The sequence below is a fragment of the Tyto alba genome, unplaced genomic scaffold (genome assembly GCF_018691265.1).
Source record: "Tyto alba isolate M040663 unplaced genomic scaffold, T.alba_DEE_v4.0 Super-Scaffold_18, whole genome shotgun sequence".
In the NCBI taxonomy this organism is placed as follows: Eukaryota; Metazoa; Chordata; class Aves; order Strigiformes; family Tytonidae; genus Tyto; species Tyto alba.
In genome coordinates this window covers 24,285,915-24,310,629 of record NW_024881280.1, presented here as the reverse complement: position 1 = coordinate 24,310,629, position 24,715 = coordinate 24,285,915, and the positions used below count along the sequence as shown (strand labels likewise).

At 39.9% G+C, this 24,715-nt stretch overlaps 1 protein-coding gene across 1 annotated transcript in view; it reads left to right on the top strand.

Annotated features, from left to right (window-relative positions):
- Positions 1-24,715, top strand: part of ANGEL1 (angel homolog 1) — a 91,091-nt gene that overhangs the window by 46,985 nt on the left and 19,391 nt on the right. The window lies entirely within an intron of this gene.

Here is a 24,715-nt window from a genome sequence, read left to right as displayed (position 1 = left end):
GATTCAGCTCTGATTTTCCTGTGACACAGTTATGTTGTTGGGTGTTGATTCCTTGTGCATAGTAGAAATTTTGAGAAACACTCAATCCCTGGGCTTTTGACAACAAACCACTAATTTTTTAGTCACATCGGTGAAAAAGAATCACATTTTTAGATTTATAAATATGAACATAAAAATAGAATTTTGGTAACAAAATAACTATAAAGTATTTAAAATTCCATGAGGTGTCACATGTGTCTTAAGAACAGTCTTTCAAGGATTTTGGTTTTATGAAGCAGCGCTACCCATAAATTTTTGATTTAAATTAAAATGGAAACATCCATTGCTTTCAACAGTTTTTCATGTACAGTAAATACATTGTTACTTCAGCACCTTCCATGTAGCATAGATAGTATTAATAAAATTCCTCATCAGTATCTATATAGCATAGACAGAGCTAATAGGCTAAAAATTTCTTGGTGGTAGTGTTTTTTGTTTTTTCTTTTAGCTTTTACTGGTTTTATTTTGTTATCTTCCTTCTGGGAAAACTAATTTTTTTTAAAAGGATAGACAAGTGTGTCAGTATTGCTAAAGTGATTCCTGTGGTAGACAAGGCATTTCAAAGGGGAAGCAACATTTTCTGGAAGGTCATGCATCAACTGCCTTATCTCTTGAAGCCTGTTTTCCAGGAAGATGCCCTAGGAAGAACACTGTGAACTCTTGAAAGTTCTTTGTCCTGGCATTTGTGAACTGGATTGTCCTAGAGGAGTATGGTTTCAGACTGCTTCAATGATGGGTATTCAGCCTTCACTCTAGTTGAGACTTGATGCCCAAACTATTGTAGAGATAGAGACAGTGATCTTAAACAAACATTGACTGCATCTACTTTAGCGCTTTGTTTCTGAGCTGTAGTGTACTTTTAAAGCCTATCTGGTCACCTTCATTTACTGCATGCTTGTTCATCTTACAGGGTGATTCTGATGTGTGTGGACCACATATGAAATCCTTTGGAAAAAATGGAACCAAAATATGTCATTCCACGTATTCAGCAGATGCATCCAACCCAAAAGGAGCCACAAAAGTTTGAAACAAAGATTGGTTCTTGCTACTGCAAAGCTCTCCAGTGTGTCCTGAACAATCCTGTATGGTTAGAAGGCACACCAACTATGGAAAGCACTTGCAACATAGCATCATAGATTAGTTTGGGTTGGCAGAGACCTTTAAAAGTCATCTAGTCCAACCACCCCTGCAATGAACAGGGACATCTTCAACTAGATCTGGTTGCTAAGAGCCTTCTCCAACCTGACCTTGAACATTTCTGAGGATGAAGCATCTACCACTTCGCTGGGCAACCTGTTCCAATGTTTCACCACCTTCATCATAAAAAAATTATTCCTTATATATAGTCTAAATCTGAAGAAAGAGGCATCAACCTGTGTAGCTATAAGTCTGAAAGTGTCTCTGGTGAAAAGATAACCCTGCAGGAAAATTAAAATTTCTATGCCTCATGCAAGCAGAACAAGTAGTGTTATATTCAAAAAGATGAAGGCTCAATTCTTGAAAAACTGAGAGAACAATAATTTTTCCTGGGCAGTATGCCCCGTTTCAGAGATTTGAAGATACTTTTATCTTGGAACACAGCAGTGACCTTAACACTGCTTTTGGGTCCTGGGGTCACCTAAGGTAGAATGTGGAGGAGAGCATGTTCACCAGTGGGCTCTGGAGTGTTTGGTCCAGGAGCTTTCCAAGATTTCTCTGATGGTAAATTCAGGCTTACCTCTTGGGCCTGCTCCCCACTGTGGTCTGGTGGGCCACAGAGTTCAGACCTCATTTCTCTTAAAAATTAGGACAGGTGGGTATGTGTCAGTTCTCCAGTTACCCTACAGAGGGCTCATAGAATTGTAGTGTAACCACAGATATATGTGGCTGGTCAGCTTGCCTTTCCTTCCATTGCAGAGTCCTCTGATGGAGAGAGTAGGAGTATGATGGTTATCTACCTCTCCCTGTCAAGTAGATGGGTTCTGTGGATGACTTAGTGGGGAAGAAATCCTGCTTCCAGTGTGGTTCAACTTTTTTCTCCTCCTCAGCTGGCTCCCCAGTCACTACTCAATAGCACTGCTCGATCTGCTGCAGGCAGGCAACAGTGAATGTTCTCCATAGCCATTCTGCAGTGATGGTGTGGCCCTCCCAAAGTCCAGCTGCCATCCATCAGGGGAGGAGACCATGCAACCAGTCTCTGACAACATTATCCAGTACCAACTACAGTTGCACAAATTCGCCAGGTTCATACTTCTTACTGAGGCTTTGGGATGTCTTCGGGCTCACTGTGTTTTTGTTGACAGCTTTCCAGTTTCCACTGCAAACTGAACTCCTCAGAGGCATATGAGCACAACATACTTGTCATTGTGCTCTACTTGCCTTATGATCATAATGAGATTTGGAATGGAAGAGGATATTGCAGCTGTTGTTTGATCTGTTTTAAATACATAAATGCCTGTCTTTGCAGTTAATGCCTTTAAAGTCATAGTGTAGTGTAGGAGACAAGTTGTCAAGCTAGACTGGCCTTTGGTTTGACTCAGTACAGTTCTTGTATCTTCCATCTCTGCTCTCTTTGTTGGGTAAATTTTGCAGAATACCTTATAGGTCAGCGTATTTCTTCTGGTTTAGCCAAAGAAAGGAAATGTTTCACCTGAAGACCCATCTTAAAGAACCTTTTTCTTTGTAGTCACCAGATGTTTGGCTTTTTTACTTCCACTATCATGGAGGTAGCCTTTCCATCTGGCTTTTAAAAGCATGAAAGGTCTACCCAGAGGGTAGCTCATGCCTACGACAACAGGTAAAGATCCACTGTCTGTTTTTATTCACCTCCCCTATTGCCTTGCTGGAGCTTCTACATTCTGTGGGCTGAAAGATAAACAAAAACTGAATTGAGTCCATTGGTATTAAAAAATGATCTCACAAAGGCAGGTGCTGAGGAAATGTGTACTCGAATATGTGGTTAGCAAAAGGACCAGTGATAGCAGCCCAAGGAGACACCTAGTTTGTAAGTGGTGTGAATTTTCTGCATTTTGACTTAGAATAGTGCTGTGTTTGCTGGAAATGGGAAAAGTGAAAATGAAGAAAAAGGAAGTGATCAGTTAGTGAAAATACTAACCCATGTCCCTGGGGAATGTTGTTCTCTTTTAGATTTACAGTGGTAAAATAATATGTCAAAGTAGCTGAAGGGCTATTTCTACCCAATTTACAAACTACAGTCTGATTTAAAGGTTCCTTTATTGTTATATTTGCCTCTTTCTGTTTCTGAATAACCTTCAAGAGTGCAGTGAGTTCAGAACTGACATAAACTTAGCAAGATGTCAACATTATATGGATATTTCATGTTCTGCTACTTGGGGAGTACAAGGTGGTAATGGCTTAAAAAGTTGAATCTAGAGAGACATCAGCTAGAATACACAAATACATGGAAAAGTACATAGCCATTGATTAAAGTTGTGATGAAATAGTGTGTTCTAGGAAGTACCTCTTGTGTCTCATCCCCTTAGGCCACATTATGGAGCTATTACCCACAAAAAGTTAGGAGGCTAAAGTCCAGTGGAGATTCACAAGGTTGTAAGGGACCTCTAGAGATCATCTAGTCCAGGCTCCCTTCTTAGAACATGGTCAACTTGAGCAGGTTGTTCAGGACCATGTCCAGTCATGTTTGTGAATTATCTCTGAGGATGAATACTCCATAACCACTCCAGACAACCTGTTCCAGTGTTTGGCTACCATCACACTAAACTTTTATTTTCTTATGCTTAAATGGAGTTTCCTGTGTTTCAATGTGTGCCCATTGCTTCCTGTCCTGTCACTGGATACCACTGAGAAGAATGTGGCTCTGTCTTCTTTACTTCATCCCATCAAGTATTTATACACATTAATAAGATCCTCCCTCAGTCTTCTTCTCTTCAGGGTAAACAGTTATCTCTCAACCTCTCCTTGTATGATAGGTACTTTAATCCCATAATCATCTTTGTGGCCCTTTACTGAGCTTGCTCCACTATGTTCATGTCTCTTGTGCTGGAGAGCCCAGTGCTGGACACAATACTCCAGGTAGGACCTCACCAGTGCTGAGCAGAATGGAAGGATCACCTTCCTCAGCCTGCCAGCAATGTTCTACCTCATCCAATCCTGGAGGCCATTTGTCTTCTTTGCCATAAGGGCACATTGCTGGCTCATGTTCAACCAGGATAGCTGGATCGCTTGCTTCAGAGTAGCGATGGTTGGCCCCCAGCCTGTACTGGTATATGGGGTTATTCCACCCTAGGTGCAGGATTTGGCATTTTACTCTGCTGAATTTCACAGGGTACCTGTTGGTCCACATCTTCAGACTGTCAGGATCCCTCTGATGGCAGCACAACCCTCTGGTGTGTCAACCACTCCTCTCAATTTTTTACTGTCTGCAAAATTGCTGAGGGTGCATTCTGACACATTGTCCAGACTATTAATGAAGATGTTAAATACTATTGGTCCCAGTATTAACCCTGGCATACACCAATAGTGACAGGCCTCCAGTTGGACTTTGTGCCATTGATCACAGTGTGACAGTTCAGCAAGTTTTCAGTCCACCTCGCAATCCATCAGATTCTGAGGAATTTCAAAGACAGTAAACAATTGCCAAGTATGAATAGGAAAGTGAATCCTTATTCTTGTGAGATCTCTAATATGTTTATTGGATGGACCGTAACAAAGTGTTTCTGCTGAATTAGTTTGGTTTTCAGTTTACAGAGAAATTCACAATTCCCGCTTTGCTATTTCTGCATGGATGAGGTCAGTGTCAGGTTTGTTTTGGTATGAAGACAGAATTGATCAATATTCCCTGCATAGCTGATTCGGTGAAAGTGGGAGTTCTACTGTCATATAAATTACTTGGTTATTTGCACTTCATATAGTTAAGCCATGTCTAGAAAGGTGTGTAAACAATATTAATAAAATCAATTATGTGAGGATTTTCCCCCAACTTTTAAAATATTTTGGTTTTGAACAATTTAATTGCATTTTTCCAGCTCAGACCATGAGTGAGTTCATGTGAGTGAACTCATATTACTGTATCAATCTGAGGGCAGAGAATTTTGCATGAGATTTCTGTGCAGAATAAACAGCAGAAACTGAATTAGTGCAAGGTCCTGAATCTTTCTGAAAGTGCTTACTTGGTATCCTGATCTTCTGTCTGGGAGGAATTAAGAACAGTTTCTATGACCCATGTAACTGAGCAACAGCTAGATCTCAAAGAACCAGCTTCCTCCAAAATGTGTGGGAACTGTCCACACACTTTGATGCTTTCCAAGTGAATTTTTCACTGTCTTGCCTGGACCAGTTGATGGGATTGTGCAGGTTGTCTCCAGAAGTACATCACTGCTGTTTGTTAAGAGATTCTGAGGGTTAAGTACACTGAACTGGGGCTTTCTGTCTCTTTCCCAGGACTGGGCATGTGAAGTGTCTAGGCTTGAGGAATCAGCACCTCAGACCCACTAAATCCTTCTACATACTAAGCAAAGTATTTGCCTTCCTTCAATAAATGGTGCCCAACAAAACAAATACCAGAACCAGGAAGAGCATCTTTCTGTCTGCCTTAATGTGCACTTGTCTCCCAGCCCTCTTGGCTCCTTTTTACATTCCAATCTTAATCCTGAGCATCAGACACCTCTCCAAGAGTTCTTGAGATGCCAAACTCCTCTCAGCTCTAGAAAACTTCAGCCTATTTATCTTTCTTTTAATAAACCCATCTTTACCCTTCTGAAAGATCTCTTTAAGTAGGCTTTCTGTCATTTATTTCTCTTTTTGTTTATGCAGCCCTATCACGGCAGGGAGGACCATCAGAGGGAAGTTGTAACTCTTCTCCTTCATCCAAATTTATGTTTTTGTTGGAACATGAAATACTTGAGTGAAATTGTCTCAGTATCAAAAACAGAGGTAGAAAGGTCATTTCTCAGAGGAGATCTCTTAATCTATGACCACATTCTTGCAGATTCTGTGTTTATGGGATAAGAAGGGCATATGGGGCTGGCACCTCTAAATTCCTTTGTGTTCCATTTTAAACATATCCATTCAAACTCATCCCTGGTGTCTTTAACCTTGACAGAGCTTCATACAAATAAGTTTGATCCACCATAACATTAATAAACATTGTGAAGGCACTTGTAATCAACCTACAGCAGGTCAACAGCAGAGACTTTCAGCATGAAGGTGAAAAATGAGAGCATGTGAAGTCAGGTTAGCTGTTAACTTCAAGCTTTTACATTTCTAGCAGTAGAACATCAGTGGGAGTTAGAAGCATATATAGAATCTCTCAGAGCGCTGCCAAGGCAAGGATTTATCTGGTAATTTACAATTCAATTTAAAGCTTTATAGACAAGTGAGTATTGTCTATTGGTGATGTTGGCTATTCATTTGCAACTCATGTCATTTTGCCTTGTCACAAAGATTGCTGCTTGCTATTTTAAAATGATACTTCTATCTCAGACTTGGGAGTGGGAATCCGTTTGTGTTTAGGTGTTGAATGATGTGATTGAAACACTTTTGTACCCAAACAGAAGAGAAAGGCCACAAACCTTTGAAAACACTTCTTCCAGGAAGCCAATGGAATGTATTTGTCTCTGAAATAAGCCTTATGTTAAGACATCCTGCTTTTGGAAAAGGATTTTTCTTGAGTATTGCAACTCTGGCCCATCTCTGTTTTCAGGACCAACGCAGCTTTAGGCCTTAGTCCCTGTCAGACACAGTGTGAGAACATAATGGGCCTGATGTGTGACAGCCTGCAGTAAGCAGCACTATCATGAGCTCCTGCAGCCAGGCTGAGGCAGTGCTCAAGCAGAAGGAATGCAGAAGCAGTGCTGCTGTTCCAGCTGCCAGAAGGTGCTGCTCTGCAGGTAACCTCTCTTGCTCTCCTCTTCTTGTCACACAGTCTGGGGTAGAGGAGCCAGCAATTAGTGGCTAGTGCTTGCAGTATTCAAGGCTAGTCATAGGCTTGGGTCAGGCTCCACAGGTCTTCTGAGTCAGCAGAACTGTTCTCAGGGATGAGCATGTGTTGCCCCCCAAGCAGAACTTGAAGAGCTTTGTAACCCCACATGCTTTACTTTTACCCATTAAGCACAGCATGTATGGATGCAGTTGAATTTCTCCAGTTGATCTCCAGCTGTAACCCTCATATGAAACAGCGATTTACTGCTGACTTGAACAGCTCTCATCACTCTCCAGTAAGCACTGACCTGAGCACCTCTAGTACCCACTGGTTTAAGCATCTCTAACCAGCTTTCCTTCTACTGTGTGTCTCAGCTTTCTCTATAGACATGCAGGACCTGCATGCATATCCCTTTGTACTAATTTACACAACCCTTTGTATCAATGAAAAAGACAATGAAAGAGTTATTGGAAGTGCTTGAATGGGTGTTGACTTATTCCTGTGACTGTCACCCCATATACCAGAAGCCTGAGGCAGACTATGTTGGCCAAGCACTGAGATTTATAGGTTATTTTTAAGATTAAATTTGTCAGATGGAGCTGGTCATAACTTGATAACTAGGAAAAATGGCTTGTTGACAAGTCTGACAAGTAGCGTACCTTCTGTGCAATGGAAAAGCCAGTCCCAAACAGCAGTTCTGGTGTGATGTTAAGGAAGTTTTTAGGGCTCACAGCCATTTCCATTCCTCTTCATTAGCACCCACTCCTAACTTCTCTGCTGCAGTTCAGGAAGGAGGAAGTTAATTCTCTGCTTATTGGAGAGTAGTGAGATGGAGCAGTGGGAGTAGGCCTATTGAGTCCTTCTGGGGGATGTAGGAAAGAAGCTGGTGGGAGCTTTGCAGAGCTGGTTCAGGTAGAAAAACATGGATGAAAATTTCACATGGCAGAAGACTTTTGCTGCTGAATCAGTTAATTTACTTCCTCAGACCAGAACTGAGCAGGACAGAAAACATTTTGAATTTGAGGGTGATCTTCCTGTCCACAAGCTCAGCTCAGTTGTGAGGGCAGAACATGCTGTGCAAAGCAAGGGAGGGCAGTGATTAACAAAACATTATAATATAAAAAGGTCTGGGTGGCAAGTCTTGGCTTACTTAAAGGTCATAAAGTTGTTTCATGTCTTTCTGATTCCATTAAAATGAAATAAACGGTGGCCAGTTGGCAGAATATTAAACTCATGCGTTTAAGCGCACAAATTGGTAAAATACATAGGGTAGAGTCTGGGGTGCAGTTATGAGATCTTTGGGTATTTGTACAAACTTTGTGTCTGTATGCTGACTGTTTCGTGGAAATAACATTCACTAAACACAAAATTACTTCCTCAGTCTGTACCATATGTTGTTAGTGTATGTCCAGGACAGCATAGGTTGTCAGATGGAAAACAGGAAGCCTTAACACAGCAGATTGTACCCCTGACCAAAGAAATGGTTCAATGACAGGCCATAGGAGCCCGCACAACCTGTGAAATGTAGCAGAAAGCATGTTTTCTCCTCTCTGGGAAGCTGAGCTCCTGGCAAAGAAAGGCACCTTCTGTTGACAGTGGTCTCGCTGTATGGCTAGTGAAGCAGATGACTGCACTCATTTTGCTACAGTCCTATTTTGGCATCACAGTGTATTTTTCAGGTTAGACTGAGGGTGTCTTCTTTCTCCTCTCTCCCCAAATACAGTGCTCAATCTTTGTTAAATTGTGCACATAAAACCTGGCTATTGGCACTTCACCCGTCCCTGGCCCAGTTTCCTTCCGCCTGTTGTGAAAAGACCATCCATGATGTAGCGGGGAGAAGGCAGGGAGAGACTGTCATGTTCAGTGCTTTCAAAGGGCTTCTCTGCTGTTTTCTACTGAATTAAAACCAAAGGTGGGGATGCTCTATCATCTAGTGGCAAAACACTACATACATTGCTGAATCTCTATGTTGAACTAGGCTTAGCAGCACTGTTTCATCTTGTTTTGTGTAGGGATTTTTGAGATCCAGCTGGGACCCAGCTGATGCTGCTCCATAAAGGTAGGCAAATACTGAGAGCAGCTCTGGGTTATTCAGACAAAATCTGAAATGCAGTTGTCTCTTCAGTGTTCTTTTGTTGGTTTTGAAACTTTGTTGTTGTGAACAAGTTAATCAAAAGATCTCATTGCAAATAGTAGTTTAATATGGAATGGTCCCACAAAGTGAACCTGGAGCTTCTTGGCAAGAAATTTATTTCAAAAGTACATTATTTTGGGCTGGATAATGGAAGTAAGATTATATGCATTACAAAACATGTGTAAGGAACTAATTGTATGTAGGCTTCAGATCGAGACTGTTCATATGAATTAGTCAGTGGATTATTTTACTTGAATAAAAGTTGGTAACAAGGGATGGGAGTGAGCTATCAGATGTTTGGAGACAATTCACAGATTAAATTTATCTTCATGTTTGCCTGACTTTGCTTAGTTTCTCTTCTGTGAAGAAATTTTAGTGTAGTCCTGTGAATAGGGGCCATGGAACTCCTATTAACTGACTTCCGCAAGTTTTTATTCCTTTATGAGCTTCATTAGAAAACTACTTTATTTTTGAAATTATTTTTATTACAATTGTGACTGTTTTCATTATGGGAAGCAGTGGACTAAGAGAAAATCGTGAGATTATAAGTGACAGGTCTGAAGCCAGAGAGGGAACTTTTCATCGGAAAAATTAGTACTTTTAGGTTTCTATCACTTGTGACCAGGAATTGTTTTGGGAAAAAGTTAGAGAGAGGGGAATACTGAAGAAAATAAGGTAATTTTGGAAGGATTAATAGTTCTGTTATCAAATGAGACCTAAGATATATGTGGCCTGAACTTTCTAGTTCTCATATAAAAAAAAAAAAAAAAAAGAGGGAAACAAAAATTTAGTATTTTTCCAGGAAAAATATAAGCAGATGTATCCTGATTCTGCCAACAAGATCAGACAACTTATCTTTATGTTTTAGTTTCTTTGCTGGAAAATGAGAGTAAGGATATTGGCCAGTATTTGTAAGGTGGTGAGCTCTAACTATAAGTGCAGGCTACCAACAGCAGTACTCTGATGCTAAATGCTCAGCATGATGCAGGACTAAGAAGTGACTTGCTAAATGATGGTGGGATTTAGGAGCATATGACAATCACAAATAATGACATTTGTGATTTTACACAAATACATGTAGTTTGTTCTGTTTCCTCCTGTGTTGTACTTTTTTTTTTTTTTTCTGTGGGGGAAAATTAGGCAATTGCTTTTTCTAGTGCTGAGGTAAAAGCTACAAAGCTGATTCTGATGAAAAATTAGCCTATAGTCTCTTGACGAATGATCAAAACAGGTACCAAAATTCAGGTTTTTTTCAAAGTTGTTTCTACGGAATGATTCTTAAATGCCTAAGTTTGAACTTGCTTTTAATCACTTATTTAAATAATATGCTAAATTAAAAAAAAAGCACTTGATTGACTTTTCCTTTGTTTTACCTTTATAGTTCTTAGTAGTTTTCCTAAAAAAAAAAAGATTCATATTCACTATAAACAATTAAACTTGTAGCTTTTACTCTGATTTTTTCAGGTCTGTTGCTACCCTTTGTCTCCTTGAGCTACTGCACTTGACCGTACAGTTCACATGGTATCACCTAATAGCTCTGCTCTTTCCCAGAAGCATCAGGTCTCCTGTGTGTGTGTTGGAAAGGTCCTTTCTGTGTGAGTGTGGATGGATTTTATAGGTATTTGTACATGCAGGGGTAGAAATAGACACCAGAAGACAGCAAGTCAAAGAGGTGAAAAGTGTGTGCTGAGAGGTCATGAAAGTCTCCCAAAACTTGACAAGCTCCAGAGGTTAGTAATGCTGTTGAATCCACAAGATGAGTATATTAGCATGTGAGTCAGCCAAATCTCTTGAAGGCCACCAGCAAACACCAGGATCAACAGTGAGATATGTGACTCACACTGCATCCAGGACAGTGGTGGCTGCTATCTGCAGATGGGAATGATGGGCATATATAATTACACCAGCTGAAACAAGGGAACACTTGAGGCACTTTCTGAGCACCTGCCTGGAAGCTCTTGTTACAGCAGTACAATCCTCTGCTTCTGATGAAATGACTAGGATTGTCCTCCCAGCTGTTGCTCCAATCTGGTAACTACAAGTTAGTGTGTTGGTGTGCATATGAGTGAGTGAGCTGTGTGAAGTGGTGCTTTGTCTAGTTATCTGCTATTAAAAATAACAAACAGCTTGATTTTATTATTAGTAACAGCTTTATTAAGAAAAAAAAAAGTGTTCTTTTAAATATGGGTTGTGATCTCTGGCATCCTCCAACTTGATACTGTCAGGGAAAGAATATTTTCAACATATGCACTAAGTAATCCAGGCACACTGATAAATCTCTGTAAGTTCCTCAATGATTCCTGGCTGGTAGTGAGGCCAGAGCCAGACTGGAGGACCAGTCAGGGAACTTCTGCTGGCACATACAGGGTCTGTATGTCATGGATGGGGCCTGCCTGTAGTTCTGCTCATGTACATTCATAAAATTAATTGCATAGACTTATTTAGATTAGTCAAGTTATTTTAATGGGTGTCACATTTTTTAGGTGCTAAGATGTGGGGTTTTTTTTGATTTGCCAAGCTAGATTTTGTATAAAAATGATAATGTATTAAAAATTTACAATAAATTATTAAAATTTTATTAAAGTACCTGAAATATGTTAGACCCAGAAGCTTTAAAACTTCTAAAAAATTTATTAAAATATAGGCATTTTATTAGTATTTGGAAATTTTATTATTGGATGCCTAAATTGTGAAGACCAGAAGCAAGAATGACATACTGGAAAATGGAAAGTTTTATATGGGAAAGGAGGAAAGATATCAATAGGCGAAAATAGTGTTGGAACATATATGAGAATAGTCTGGAAGACCTAGGTCTAAGTTTGCCACATTTTGGCAGTGGTAGATATCATTCTCTTCTCTCTGGTTCTTACATGTGACTGGAAACAGGAATATTAGTTTCCTTTTTTCTCAGTTCCCAGGTGAGTTTCAACTGCCATTGAGTTAATGCATATGAAGAAAATAATCTCTCTTCACTTTCTAGCTAGGAATAGCGAGACTAATTAAGGCATATTTTTTTTTGTACAAGAGCTGAAAATACTGGGACAATGGAAATACAAGTTTTTGTTCTGTTGTGAAGACTGGAAATATGCTTGTCATGAATAATGATGTTTTATAGAAATGAAAGACTATTATGTAAATTTGTATTTGTCAGAGTGTCCTGGGCTGCAAAATGGAGACTAAGTACCAACTATGCTGACAGTGTTATGCAGACCTTTGATTATAAAAGGCTGAATTCTGTAGAGCACACCAGTGCACAAGAGAGGCTGGTTGGAGGAAAAACTCAAGACTTTTATTAGTTGCAAAGGCAGTTCATTCAAAGAGGTGTTCAGCCTGCTGGGAATATCTATTTCACCCTAGGCATGCTTTTACTGTGTGCTTCACATAGGGCATAGTTTTAGCAGTCCCTTGAAAATTTTAAATCTGCATGAAACATGGCACAAGCTTGCAATGACAGTAGGATGGCTTCCAGGAGATCATAGAGCAGCTTTTAATATTCAAGTGCTGTGACTGTGTATCCATCAAAAAAAAGTCTGTGGTGAAATCATTAGCCCTAAATTTTAATGGAAAAAGTAAAACCTGATAGTTCTTCAGACCTTTACAGCAAGATTTCCATTGACTTTGAGGCAAAGATTTTGCTCAGTAATAAAACTAGTAACTGATTCAGTCTTTACAGTTATTACTTGTTTGTGTTTTGCTGAAAGGTGATCTAGCAAAGTGGAACATGTGTTTCTACAATTCTCAGTATGATGCTTATTCAGAGCCATTTATGGGTTACCCTAAAATTTAAGAAAAAAAATATGCTATTTTGTTAGTTAAAGATCTAAGTTTCCTTTTACTGTTACCAGTGTAATGCAATCACCTTACAATTAATGAAATTATTCACGATTTGCAAAGCTGTGTAAGACAGAGGAAAAGCTAGATTTGTTATTAGCTATTTCTCGCTTATTCACTTCACTCTTGTGTGAATTAACTTAACACTAGACACCAAAGCATCAAATGTGATATTAACTGGTGGAGGATGTTGTTTTCCTCATATTGCTCACCTATTGTAATCATCATTGAAAAAAACTAGTAAAATCTAGTTCTCGAGACAAAGTCCTTCACTGGCAAAAGTCAATGTTATTTCTGGATCTTCCCCCCTGATTGATCAAGCCACTGTAGGAAACCGAGCAGGGATAAAACTTGCTGCAGACCTCACAGTGAGTAAATGCTTCCCTGAGTGAATAATTCCAGTGTTCATCAACTCAAAGACATCTAACGTGTGGCAGAACTGTGAGGAGAGAGACAGTGGTGTCTAAGAAAACCAGGTTAACCCCATAAAGGGTGCTCTAGGACAATGATGAGTCTCATTACCTTCTGTGATGGCTACAGCTGATCCTTCTCCTGACCCTTGCTTTATACAATTTCTCCTTGAATAAAAATTATCAAGTACATATATATTCAGGAGAAAGGGTTAAATGTTTTCTAAGTTGCTTTTATTACCTAATATAAAATCTTCATAACCTATTTAAGACATAAGAGTCTAAATTATTGTACTCATTAGAAGTAGAAAAGCCATGATTTTCCAACATTTGTAACTGAATTCAAGTTCTTCATCTTCCAGGCTTGCAGTTTGAGTGTGCTATTCCAAGAAATACAAGATGAGCACAAAGGAGGAAGGAGAGAACTGTTGACACCAAAATCACAGATTTGCTCACTCCCCTTTGTTCTGGGCCAAGCATCATACCTAGAGAAATAATTTCTCCTTCGTCTTCCTTTACAAATCAAATTCATACACGAAGCATTCTTTGCTGATGCTCTTATCCTATCAGTTTTGTATGTGTAAGTTTGTGGTCCCCAAGACAATTTAGGATATTGGTGCTGTGCATGTCCTTGTGAATCAAAAGACCTTCAGCTTTGTGGGGTTTAACCTGCTTTTACTTAAGGGAGGCATTGCTACAATTATATCTGAGGTTTCTCCCATATTTTTCCCAGATGATTGTGCTTTGAGACTGGAGACAAGTCCATGATGAGCTATGGAGGGTGGGAATTTGGTGACTAATGACTTTGAATTTCTCCTGCTGTTTTGTGGGTCTGTAAAAAGAGAAAATCTCAGCAGAGCATGCTGGTCAGTAGCAAGGTGAAGTGTGGATAGGGTGATAGGGACCTTCTAAGTATTGTGGTACCTGTCTGTCTGAGTTAAATGACACCTAACCTTGGTCAGGCCTGGAAGGACACTTTTTGTTCAAAAAAAGAAAAAAATGTACACGGTGATAAGACCATTTCCTTTCTCACAGCGTCTCCTTTAATGTCAGACCTGAAATATGAAGTCATTAGGGGATATTAAAACAGTGCTGACAAACTAATTAACAAAAGACATTACGCCGGATGGGCTCAATTTATCCTTTTTAATGGTTCTTATAAATGGGTGCCGCCAATTAAAATTAATAAAGATTTACCAGCGATTGCCCAGCATACACTGTTAAGGAGCTCCACTGAAGGTCGCCTTAAAGTCAGCCTTGTCAAAGCTGCAAGTTCAGCTCCCAATACCAAGCCATGCTGAGTTACTCTCAGTTATGTTTTCCCAGGCAGTTTCTCTTTCTTTGTATTTGGCTGAAGTTTATACACTTCTGTCTCTGTCTCTCTAAAACCTCATCCATCTGTCTGTTGACTCTATTAAAAAATATCCCCCTATGCACTATTAGATTTGTCACTGTTTCACAAAGGAGGATCTCAACAGTCAGTATAATGAGAACTTTGTTATTTCCAAATCTGTTATGAAGAAAATCTTGACATACAGCTTTCTTTTTCAACCACTCTATTTTCTCGCTGTCAAATTAAAGTACAACAGGGTCCCTGCTTAGGGGCAGAGTACGAATGATCAAGAATGCTTGGTGTGGCTGTAGCTTTGTTCAGCCTAGACCAGACTGAATTCTGCCAGGCCATGCTCTTATGCTGCCAGCATCCACCGTGTTTGTTGCTCATGTTATGTGAACAAGGAAGTTTAGGAATTCATCCTTATACTTGGCTGTCAAGGAAGGCACTCATGTTGAAAGAGTTTTAGCCAACTATGTGGGAAATGAAAACACTAGCTTGTGTAGGTGATTAAGTATTAAAAATATGAATTAGGAATGCATCAAGGGAGAAGTCTTCTAATACCCCAGCAAGTAAAATTTGATGACAAACAGTAACTTCTTTGCAACTGGTCCACTAACAGGAAAACAGCTAGATAGACTAGCCATGCAGAACACCAGCCCGACCGGCTCATCTCTGAGGTTCTGCTCTCCATTTCCATTTTGCAAGGCAGCGGGGCAGGTAAACTGGCTGAATGCCATTCTTTTCTCCCTTACCTTCCTTGAAACAAATGCTGTCAGAAAGAGTGCTGTAAGTGGCTAGACGGAGATGCAGCTGTAGCTTGTGCTGGGCTGTGTTGGCAGCTCTCTGCAGATCTCTGTGTCATGGGAATGTATTGGCTGTAATGGGCAGGAGACAGATTCTGTGGGAGAAGGTGGAAATGTCTGGTTAAGAATTGAATGATTTGGCACAATCTTTTGGTGTTGCTGCTATTAAGGATTCCCCAGAAGGCAGCACTAAGGGGCACCTGCTGCTGTCTTCTCATGCATATTTAGAACTAGATCCCCACTGTGAGATGGCAAGAACATGCTAACACTTTCGGAGAGTAGCAAGCAGTTCCAGACTCATTACTCTTCAGTGCCTGGTAAATGACTGCTGCATGCTGGAAAGAGGAGACCAGAAATGGTATCTTCTGTTCTGTTCTATTTTACATTTCTTTGTAAAAATACAGTAAATTAACAGTTCAAACAAGGAAAGAGACCCATGGGAGCAATGGTAAAGGCAGTATTACATGAGCTAGAGAAACAGCTCAGTTGATTTTGTGGGAAACCACCTCAAATTGCCACAACCAGGGCAAAGCGACCCTGCTGGATCAGCTGATGAAACTCCAGGGAAATTAGAAGGATTAAAGCTGTGAGAACTTCAAGGGAACTGAAGTTCCATTTTGTTGTATAGATGCAACTACCTCACTGGAGCTCATTTCTTACTTTACTTCTGGCATCTCACTTCCCCACTTTTGAGTATGCAAAGCACATAGAAGGATCTATACAGTATATTCCAGGAGTGAATGCGTCCTTGTGAAGCTTAAAGGACAGAATAACAGGGAAATGATTTTCAGATTTTCTGGAGAGGAAGAGAGGGAGAGGAAGAAAGAAAAGAGGAAGAGAAGAAACAAAATCAAGGAGGAATTAGAGAGAAAACTAAACCTAAACATTGTTACTGAGTAAAGTCTTTCAAAATGCTCTTAACCCTTGTGCAAAATTTTAGTAACATCTCTAGATGAACTTTAATTGATTTTTTTCCTCACTTACAAGCAATAATCATTGGCAGAAAGATACATTATTTTTTTCCAATTAGAAATATGATATATTGGGATTAGGGCACAGACTGTGGATTTTGGAAGCAAGTTCTTTGCTCTATTGAGACAAGTCAGCTGCAAGATTATAGTTTTAGAAATGTGAATCCAGCTGGGGTTTTTCAGGAGTGACTTGTGGGTTCACCTGTCACAACTTCTGTATTTATTTCTATTATATTTGCTATGTGAAAAGACATCAGATGTAGGTCTGGAGAACAGACAAGATATGGTGGTATGTCTGTTGATGGAATCTGTGAAGCCGTGTATTCTGAGCGGAAAAAGGCTATATCTGTTACCAGGCTTTCTGCAGAGTAAAGCTCTCATCTATAGCTAAATCTGATAATTTCAAAATATATCTCATTACAGAGCCCTCAGAATTGTTCTTGAGCTGTTGGAATACCTAAAAGCCCCACTAACAGCAAAACCTATGAAACCAGTTGCCCAAAGCAAACCCTCTGTTAGATTGCCTAATAAGTTGATGACAAGAAGGTGTTTGCACACCACTTCAGCATTAATTTTAATAGTATGCAGAATCTGTACTCTTCCTATTCCACTTGGTTCTATAGTGTTGCAAGTATCCTTGAAATAAGTCTTCTGTTGAATCCAGTTCCTACCTTGTGTCCTATTGCACTTAATGTCACAGGACTGACTATAAATTGTTTACTGTCCCATAGTAAAATTTTGGCACAGATATTTATGGCAGAGGTCTTAATCTTTGTAAATCTCCTTAAATGTCTTCTCCTGTGCCAGCCTGTTGGATGACAGAAAACCTTTATTTTTATAATAATGTGAATGGCTTTGTACTGTTTAAGAGTATTGCTCTTTCATAGACTTGTTAATCTTGTTAAAGTAACCACAGACCTTTAGGATTCTGTTGCCTAATAATGGTGCTTAGAACAAAGGTTGTTTTTCTTCAGATAGTTAATTTTTCCTCTTCATTTTCTCTCCTCTCTCTGATGCAAATATAAGTAAGAGTCTTATGGTGTTCCTGTAAGCTGTTCCCTGTTTGGTATTTAGTTTTCACGTGACTCTGGAGTAAGGAAACTGAAGGAAGGAAAATATATCTTCTAATTTAAGAAATATTCAGCTAATGGCAAGATATATGTATTTTGCATGTTGAGACTTCTCTTATCTGACCCTCTAACTGCTGTGTAGTGAAGCATCTGCCTACCTGAGGCCTTGCATGTTTTCTAGCTTTGTACTACTCAGTCTTCTTAAATTCCCAGTTGCTTTGCAGGTTTGTTTGAGCTAGATCCCCACTAAAATAACCATGTAAATAGGCAGGAAAAGCAACAGATGAGAACCAAAAATGAAAAGTAGCAGAGCATTGTGATTTCAAAAGGTCTAAACATAAGGAAATAAAAAGCTCAGAATGTGTGAGATTTCACTTTCTCATCACGTTTAGTTCATAAACCAGTATCATTTGGAGAGCCTATTCTGGAGCTTTCTTGGCTTCAGCTCCCATAGTGTGCAGAGCTGAGGGGATATAGTGATTAACAGTGGCTGTTCTCTCAGAACTTCTCTGGATCTTTCCATCCTGATGGGCCATACAACCTAAACAACTTGGCATTCTGGAATCTCTTTGTACAATGAAATTACAAAAAGCCCTGCTATTCAGGAACAGCCATATACAACCTGCACTCACCTCTGGCTAGAAAGTGGCAGCTGTTCTGTAGCCCAAAAATGCAACATTTAGAAAATAAGATCTGCAAATTATTGCACTGCATCCTGCAATGCAGCAGGGTGATGCACAGGTATGCACAATAAAAGCAAGACGTGTTTGGTGTTACTCTGCTTTGTCTTTTAAAAAGGGACTATGTGTCCCAAATTGTGGCTCATATCTTCCCTGGTAAATAGTACCATGCATGACGGAGCAGGTGGGTCCTGCTTGTGAGCTGGGACATACCTTCAATTTCTCTAATGTTTTACTGACTCCTTTTTTTTGCATGCCCCCAGTTTTTTTTTTTTTTTTTTTCAAATACTGCTGCCAACTGGCTCTCTTCACAGAACATATTGGTAAGCTTCTTGGTGCACCACTGAAGTTTGTTTGTGTAAGTCGGTATGAGCTCTGACCCTTCCCTATGCAGTAACTCCCAATCAGACTTATTCAGAATATGTTAAAGAGGAAATTGGGGTGTATGAGTTGCAACCCGGTTCCAGCCTACTAAGCTTTGCAGTTCCCTCAAACAAACCTGCACTGAGGGATCACCAGCTTTTGCCTGCGCTCTTGATGTACAGTACATTAATCGTGCCCTCCCTAATTCCTGCTTCAAGATAAATCTCTTGCGCTCCCATTATTTGGCTAATTGCTGTGGATTATATGGCAGTCAGGTGCTCTTTGGCGGGGAAAGATTAATGGAGGACATTTCCTTTGTTTTGATTTCATTTGCTAATTGCTGTGTGGAGAGGTGGTTATGTTAATTCATCCTCTCTCCGTGTTAGATAGCAGAGTTTTGTTTAGCATGTGCTGGGAAAGGAGTAGGTTGCCAGGAATCCTAAATGTTTCTTTGTCTTGCTCTGAGGATTTGAGAGGGGGGGAGATCTTCAGGCAGTAGGTCAGTTTTATCACTAGGTAGATGGACTACTCATGCTTATGTGCTTTTGTATATTTCCATGCACAGAAGTAGTAATTATAGGTGCACAAAATGGGGAACAGAATTTTCTGCATTTTTGCTGGAGGATGAATCATTTGGTTGTTGCTGTCTTTGTACCTCTGTCAGACTTGTGGTAGAAGGTCAGAACCCCACTGAATAACCCGGGCCTTTTAAATGAACATGTACATCACCATTCGGGTCACTGGACAAGATACAGCAGGGTAAGAGCCTGTGAGCAGCTAGGCATCCTTGCTCTCCAACTGAACTTGTTGGGAATTGAGTGCTATTACTAGCTCTGTTTTTATTAGGTAATTTTAAAAACAACTGTCATCAAACGTGCCGTTCTTTCAACTTTAGATAGATGCAGAAGTCTGAGGGAACTGGTCAGATAATTGAGCCATTCACACTTGTTAGCCAGAAAGGAGTCCAAGCCAGTCACTGGTGACTGAAAATTGCTGCCATCTGTTGCATGTTCTCTAGCTTTTGCAAAGTGTCTTGGATGTCAGTCTTTCCTACTGAGACAGATGTTCCCATTGCACATCTGCAATCAGGGATTTGCACTAATTGTCCCTTTCCATTGACAGGTTCATCCACAGCCATGAAAAAATCCACCTGCACTGCAGCAGAGCTGCCTCAGAACAGAGATTTTATTGGAGTAACATCTGAAAGGCATAGTTGGGTGGAAACTGCCTAGTGCCTTCTATAATTTAATTGTTCTGTGAATAAATGAGACACCTCAGTCTCCAGAGTTATCAGCTTGACAGTTTTTACTAGAACAAAATTTTTTTGGTTCAGTGGCTGCAGCTATTAATTTAGCGATCCAGACATAAAGTCTTTATTATGGAAGATTGCCAGTCTTTCTACCAAGAAGGCTGTCAGCCAGTTCTCTTAGCTTGGGGAAGATGAACAATCTGACCATCTTTAGGTTTGGTTGTTTCAAAGAACTTTAAGTTGAGAACAACAAAATCAACTGTGGTTAATGATAGCAAAATGGAGGGGCAGGTTTTAGTTGTCTTTGGATTTATGAACTCTAATTATTATTTATTTTTTAAATAATAAGGCCTGTGGAGGCCTTTCTGTTTTCATTTTATGAGAATATAGACAGGGGCACACTTACCTGCTCTAGACTGTTCATTATTTTACTATTGCCATGAGAGCATCTTCTTGTCTCTTTGGTAAACTCAGAAGGAAACATTTTGGGGCCTTTCATAAATTTGTTGCTCTGCTATTAGTGCTACTGTTTCAAGGTAGGCTCCCTGCTCTAGGGCACCATCTATATCTGCTGTGCCTGCATATTGCCATTATTATTTTTTGCAGGGAAAACTGCTTTCTTTTGCCATATGGTAGACTGTTTCTATAATTGTGAGTGAGGGTGCTGGAAACATGAAAGATTGCAGGGTGTTTCATGTTGGAAATTGTTTTGAGATAGGTTATGATTAAGAGTGTTTTACAGTAGGTTTCTGAGAGAAGGCCTACTGTGAGTTAAGTCATGTGAAAATGATTCCAAAACACTTAATGTATTTTGCAATTCGTAGTACTTATTATCCATGGCTCTCAAAGCACTTTCAAGAAAGGTTAATGTTGTGAGAAGTCTTTAACACAGGGGCTATTGTTTTGCATGGAATAAACTTACAAAACCGCAGAGTGGGATGTTGAATTGGGCAAGGTGATTGGGAAATCCAGAGAGAAAAGTTGGTTAGGAAAAGGATGAGGCTCAGATCCTCATATGATTAAACACCCTATAAATGCACAGGGTACTCATTGGTCCAGGTAAGCTGTCTGAACTTTGCCTCAGGAGTCCTAGCTGTTAATTCATGTTTAAACCTTGGCCATTACTCCCTACTGTGATACCATCAATGAGATAATTGCAAGGCTGGATAGGGGAGGCACTGTTCAGTATGAGGGAGCAATAGCATCAGAAGACCAGGACCTCTCCAACACTGTGTTAAAACAATCAGAAGCTTATGACATCTCTTTTATGGCACTAGGATCAGACAACATTGCCATCATGATACCGAAGCCACCAAGTCTAAATGTATAGTAGCTAGTGCTGCCTTGAAGAAGCAAAGAAAAAATGTGTCATAGGGTAACATGTTACTGCCAATCAGTGACCCAACACTTAGAAGTGGCCTTTGTTGTTCATGTGTATGTACCTCTGAAGACTGAACTGAGATTATAACTTTTTTAGTGGCATGAAGGTTGTTACTGGAAACAGGGGCTTGCATACACCAGTCATTTGGAAAGCAGTTCTTGATGAAACATCATTAGCAGAAAATTCACCCGAAAAGTGGAGATGAATTTCACAGGCCATAGTAATAAAAAGGATCATGCTAAGTATTGGGTCCAGTCCCTTGCAGTTTCTGATAAACTTGAAAGCTGTGTAAAGGGAAGGGAGTCAGGATATTTAGTCACATATCTCTACTACTTTTCCAGCTGTTGTTAGTGCTAGTAATATCTGGTTCCTCAGGGTGACTTTCCTGATCTTCTAATCTTTTAATTAACAGGAACTGATAACAAGGAGGTGACCTCCATAAACAGGGCAATGAAAATTATATTAAATCCCAAACAGACAGGAAAGTCCTACACTATTTTAGAGTTGAATACTATTATTTAACAAATTTTCCACACTGCAACATTGTTCAGGATGTGGCATTTGTCCTCATAAAATAAATTAAATACAGGTGGAGGACAGTAGAGTATGCAGCCTTGAAACCCATCTAATGTATTAATGCACTTACTATAGGAACAGAGAATGATAACCTCGGCATACCCATACTACACAGCCATTTTATTTTTGCCCTGAGCAGGAGAAATATCATTTGTAGTGATGGAGGGATGGAATTGACATGATCCATCTTGGCAAAGTCTGCTAACTGCATTGGATGTTTGGACTTCTGCCCTCCTTCCTGATTCTGTGCTAAAATCTGCCTGTTCGTTTAATGTAGAGATGACTCCCAGTAGTTGTTGAGAAGTCACTGGCATCTAAGCTTATGCCTTTGATGAGGCTGATGCTGATTACCTAAATATAAAAATCTGTCTCATCTACAATGCTTTGGACTGTCTTATCTTCCAAACCTGCTTGGAAATAACTTGTCCAATAGAAATGGGAGACTCATTAGCCTGTTGGTTGGCTCTTCTGATTTTCAGGTAGACAGAAGATGCCTACATAATTTGCATTGTCTTGGTTTAATAGTGATATCTCTTGAGTGTTTGTCTTCTTTCCAAGTGTGCATTCACTGTGATAAGCCTGTATTTAGTGGTCTGCCCTGCTGTTCCCCAGAGGTTTTAGTTTCCTTAAGACTGGGGGCTTCCTTTGTTCCATGGGTGGCACGTAAATCTGTGCAGTTTCTCTAGTGCTGCATCCTCAGCCTCCTGCCAGCACAGAGGCACTGAGCTCTTTCACAGGAAGTGAACTGGACATCCCCCTTCCTGAATCAAAGAGGCCAGAGAGATTTGTACCTGCTGTCTGGTGCACAGGTCGCATCTTGCAGATACTTGAAAACTAACAACCTTGTAAAGCAGACACCATCGGGTATTCCCTCAGTAAGGAAGGTAGCCTATAGCTTTCTAACCAGTAGGAAATACTGATATTTATCTATCAGTTCACGCTATTTCATCTGTAAGAGAACATAACAGAAAGAGTTGTAGTATTCATACTTTTCCCTCATTGAAAAGAAAAAGAAAAATATGGGCAAGGAAACACAGAAATTCTCATCAGGAAGTTTTTCTAACTCTCAAGTGTGTGATGTGTTTCAGGCAATTTTCTTCTCACTGAGTAGAGACCTAAGGGCAGGTATGGGGTCAAGTGAAGTCATTTTACTTCCCTAGCAGTACTGCTATAGCTGCAGCTTTGTCTTAACATGGCTATAAATGGCTGTTGTACACCTGTTTAGTACACATCACATCTCACCAACTGCTGTCACGGGGTGAGCCAGATTTCTGAGGCTCAGTAGTATCTGTGCCTTATAAGGCCAAAAGTGGAGAACATATGGAAGGCTCCTTTATGTTATGGGTCTTCCATGACAGAATGTGAAGGATGCTGGCTTGTCTTGGAGTCCTGAAATGGATCTGTGGAGCCTTTGCTTTGCTGCCATTCCTATCAACCTGTGTTTTAAACTATTTTTAAAGCTGTGTTTCCTGCTTGCTTTTAGAAGAGGAAGCTAATTCCTCATCCTCCCTCCAGTTGGTGTAAATATGTATGTGTGTTGGTTACTCTTTTGATTTAGTTACTCTTGCAGAGGAGGTGAAACCCCAGGGATGAGCCATGACCATGTGGGTACATTCACTGTAGAACCACAGAAGATGCTGACCCTTATCCTGAAAACTGTTATAGTTTATATGTAACTGAGTTGATTTCTGTGAGAAAAGGATGATTTGTCACATAATCTTCAAAGCACTTGATCTTTCCAGCTCTGTAAAAATTGAATTATCAATGGAGAATATTATGCCCAGCTGTGCAAAGCCCTGGGTGATTAATAGGGCCTGACTGTGAGAAATGATTTAGAACATGGCAGCTCAGTCTGAGGTTCCCAAGGGAGAATAAGCAAACCAGTCCCATAATTCCCCGTAGTCTCAAAAGGAATGCCATTAAAAAATTAACTTTATTGCAAAATTAAATTTAAAATTCAGAATGCAACCAGGCAGTGTCCTTAATAGAGGTCAGAAAGGTCATATCCATTGATTTTTAGTTTTCTTCATGGGATGTTGCCATCTGAGAATACTGTCATGTCCCAAGTTGAATTCTGAAATAGGGAGTTTGCAAGTGCATTTAATCAATCTGTAATTATTGATTTGGTTTCAGAGAGGAAAGTATGGTCAGTGAAATGACAGACTGGCTATACTTTCTATTCTCCTCCCAGGACCTAAGGAAAGGCCATGCTAGCCCAAGACCACTGACTGAACCTGTCCCAGGAAGGCTTCTTGCAATGACTGCCCTATCTTTGATAATTCCTGCATTGTAATATGGAACAAAAAATATTTCTTGTTGCCATACATGTTCTGTTCACTTGCTTGAACCCTCAGAGAGAAAATTCCTCCAATGCAGAAGCTGGCAGGTGTCCAAAATGGATGATAGCCAGAACCACCACCCCAAGAGAGTATCTATTCTTTCTGGGAAACAGCAAATGCACATCAGAAGAGCTCACACAAAAGGCAGCCCATAAAATGTTAGTAGACCTGACCATAGCTGAAGCTTTCTGGCCTTTCTACAAATCTAATTATATCATGCAAAATAAATTCTTGAACTTCCAACTCATCATAACCAACAAATTTCTCTTGGGTAGATGCACCTCTTGCAACTTGTACTATAGGACAAACCCTGCTGTTCTTAAACTATTTATGCGTCATTTCCTTGACAAGTCAACATTGCTGACATCAGTCCAATGGAACAGCTTTGCAGAAATCAAAATATGTGGACTGAAAAAAATGTAGTGATGACACTAGAGGAAGTACTAAGTTATCTGTGAATGAGTCAAAAGAATCCTACAGACCTGTCAAATTAGAATGGATGGATCAGCAACCTACTGAGAGAAGAGAGTGCAAAGGAGCATAAAATGTCCAACAAAAACTGGCTCACAGACTTTAAGCTGAAACTTAAGAAAGAGTTGATGAAACTTGTAGTGAAAAGATGAGGCTTGTAAACGTACACAATCAGGGTAAAG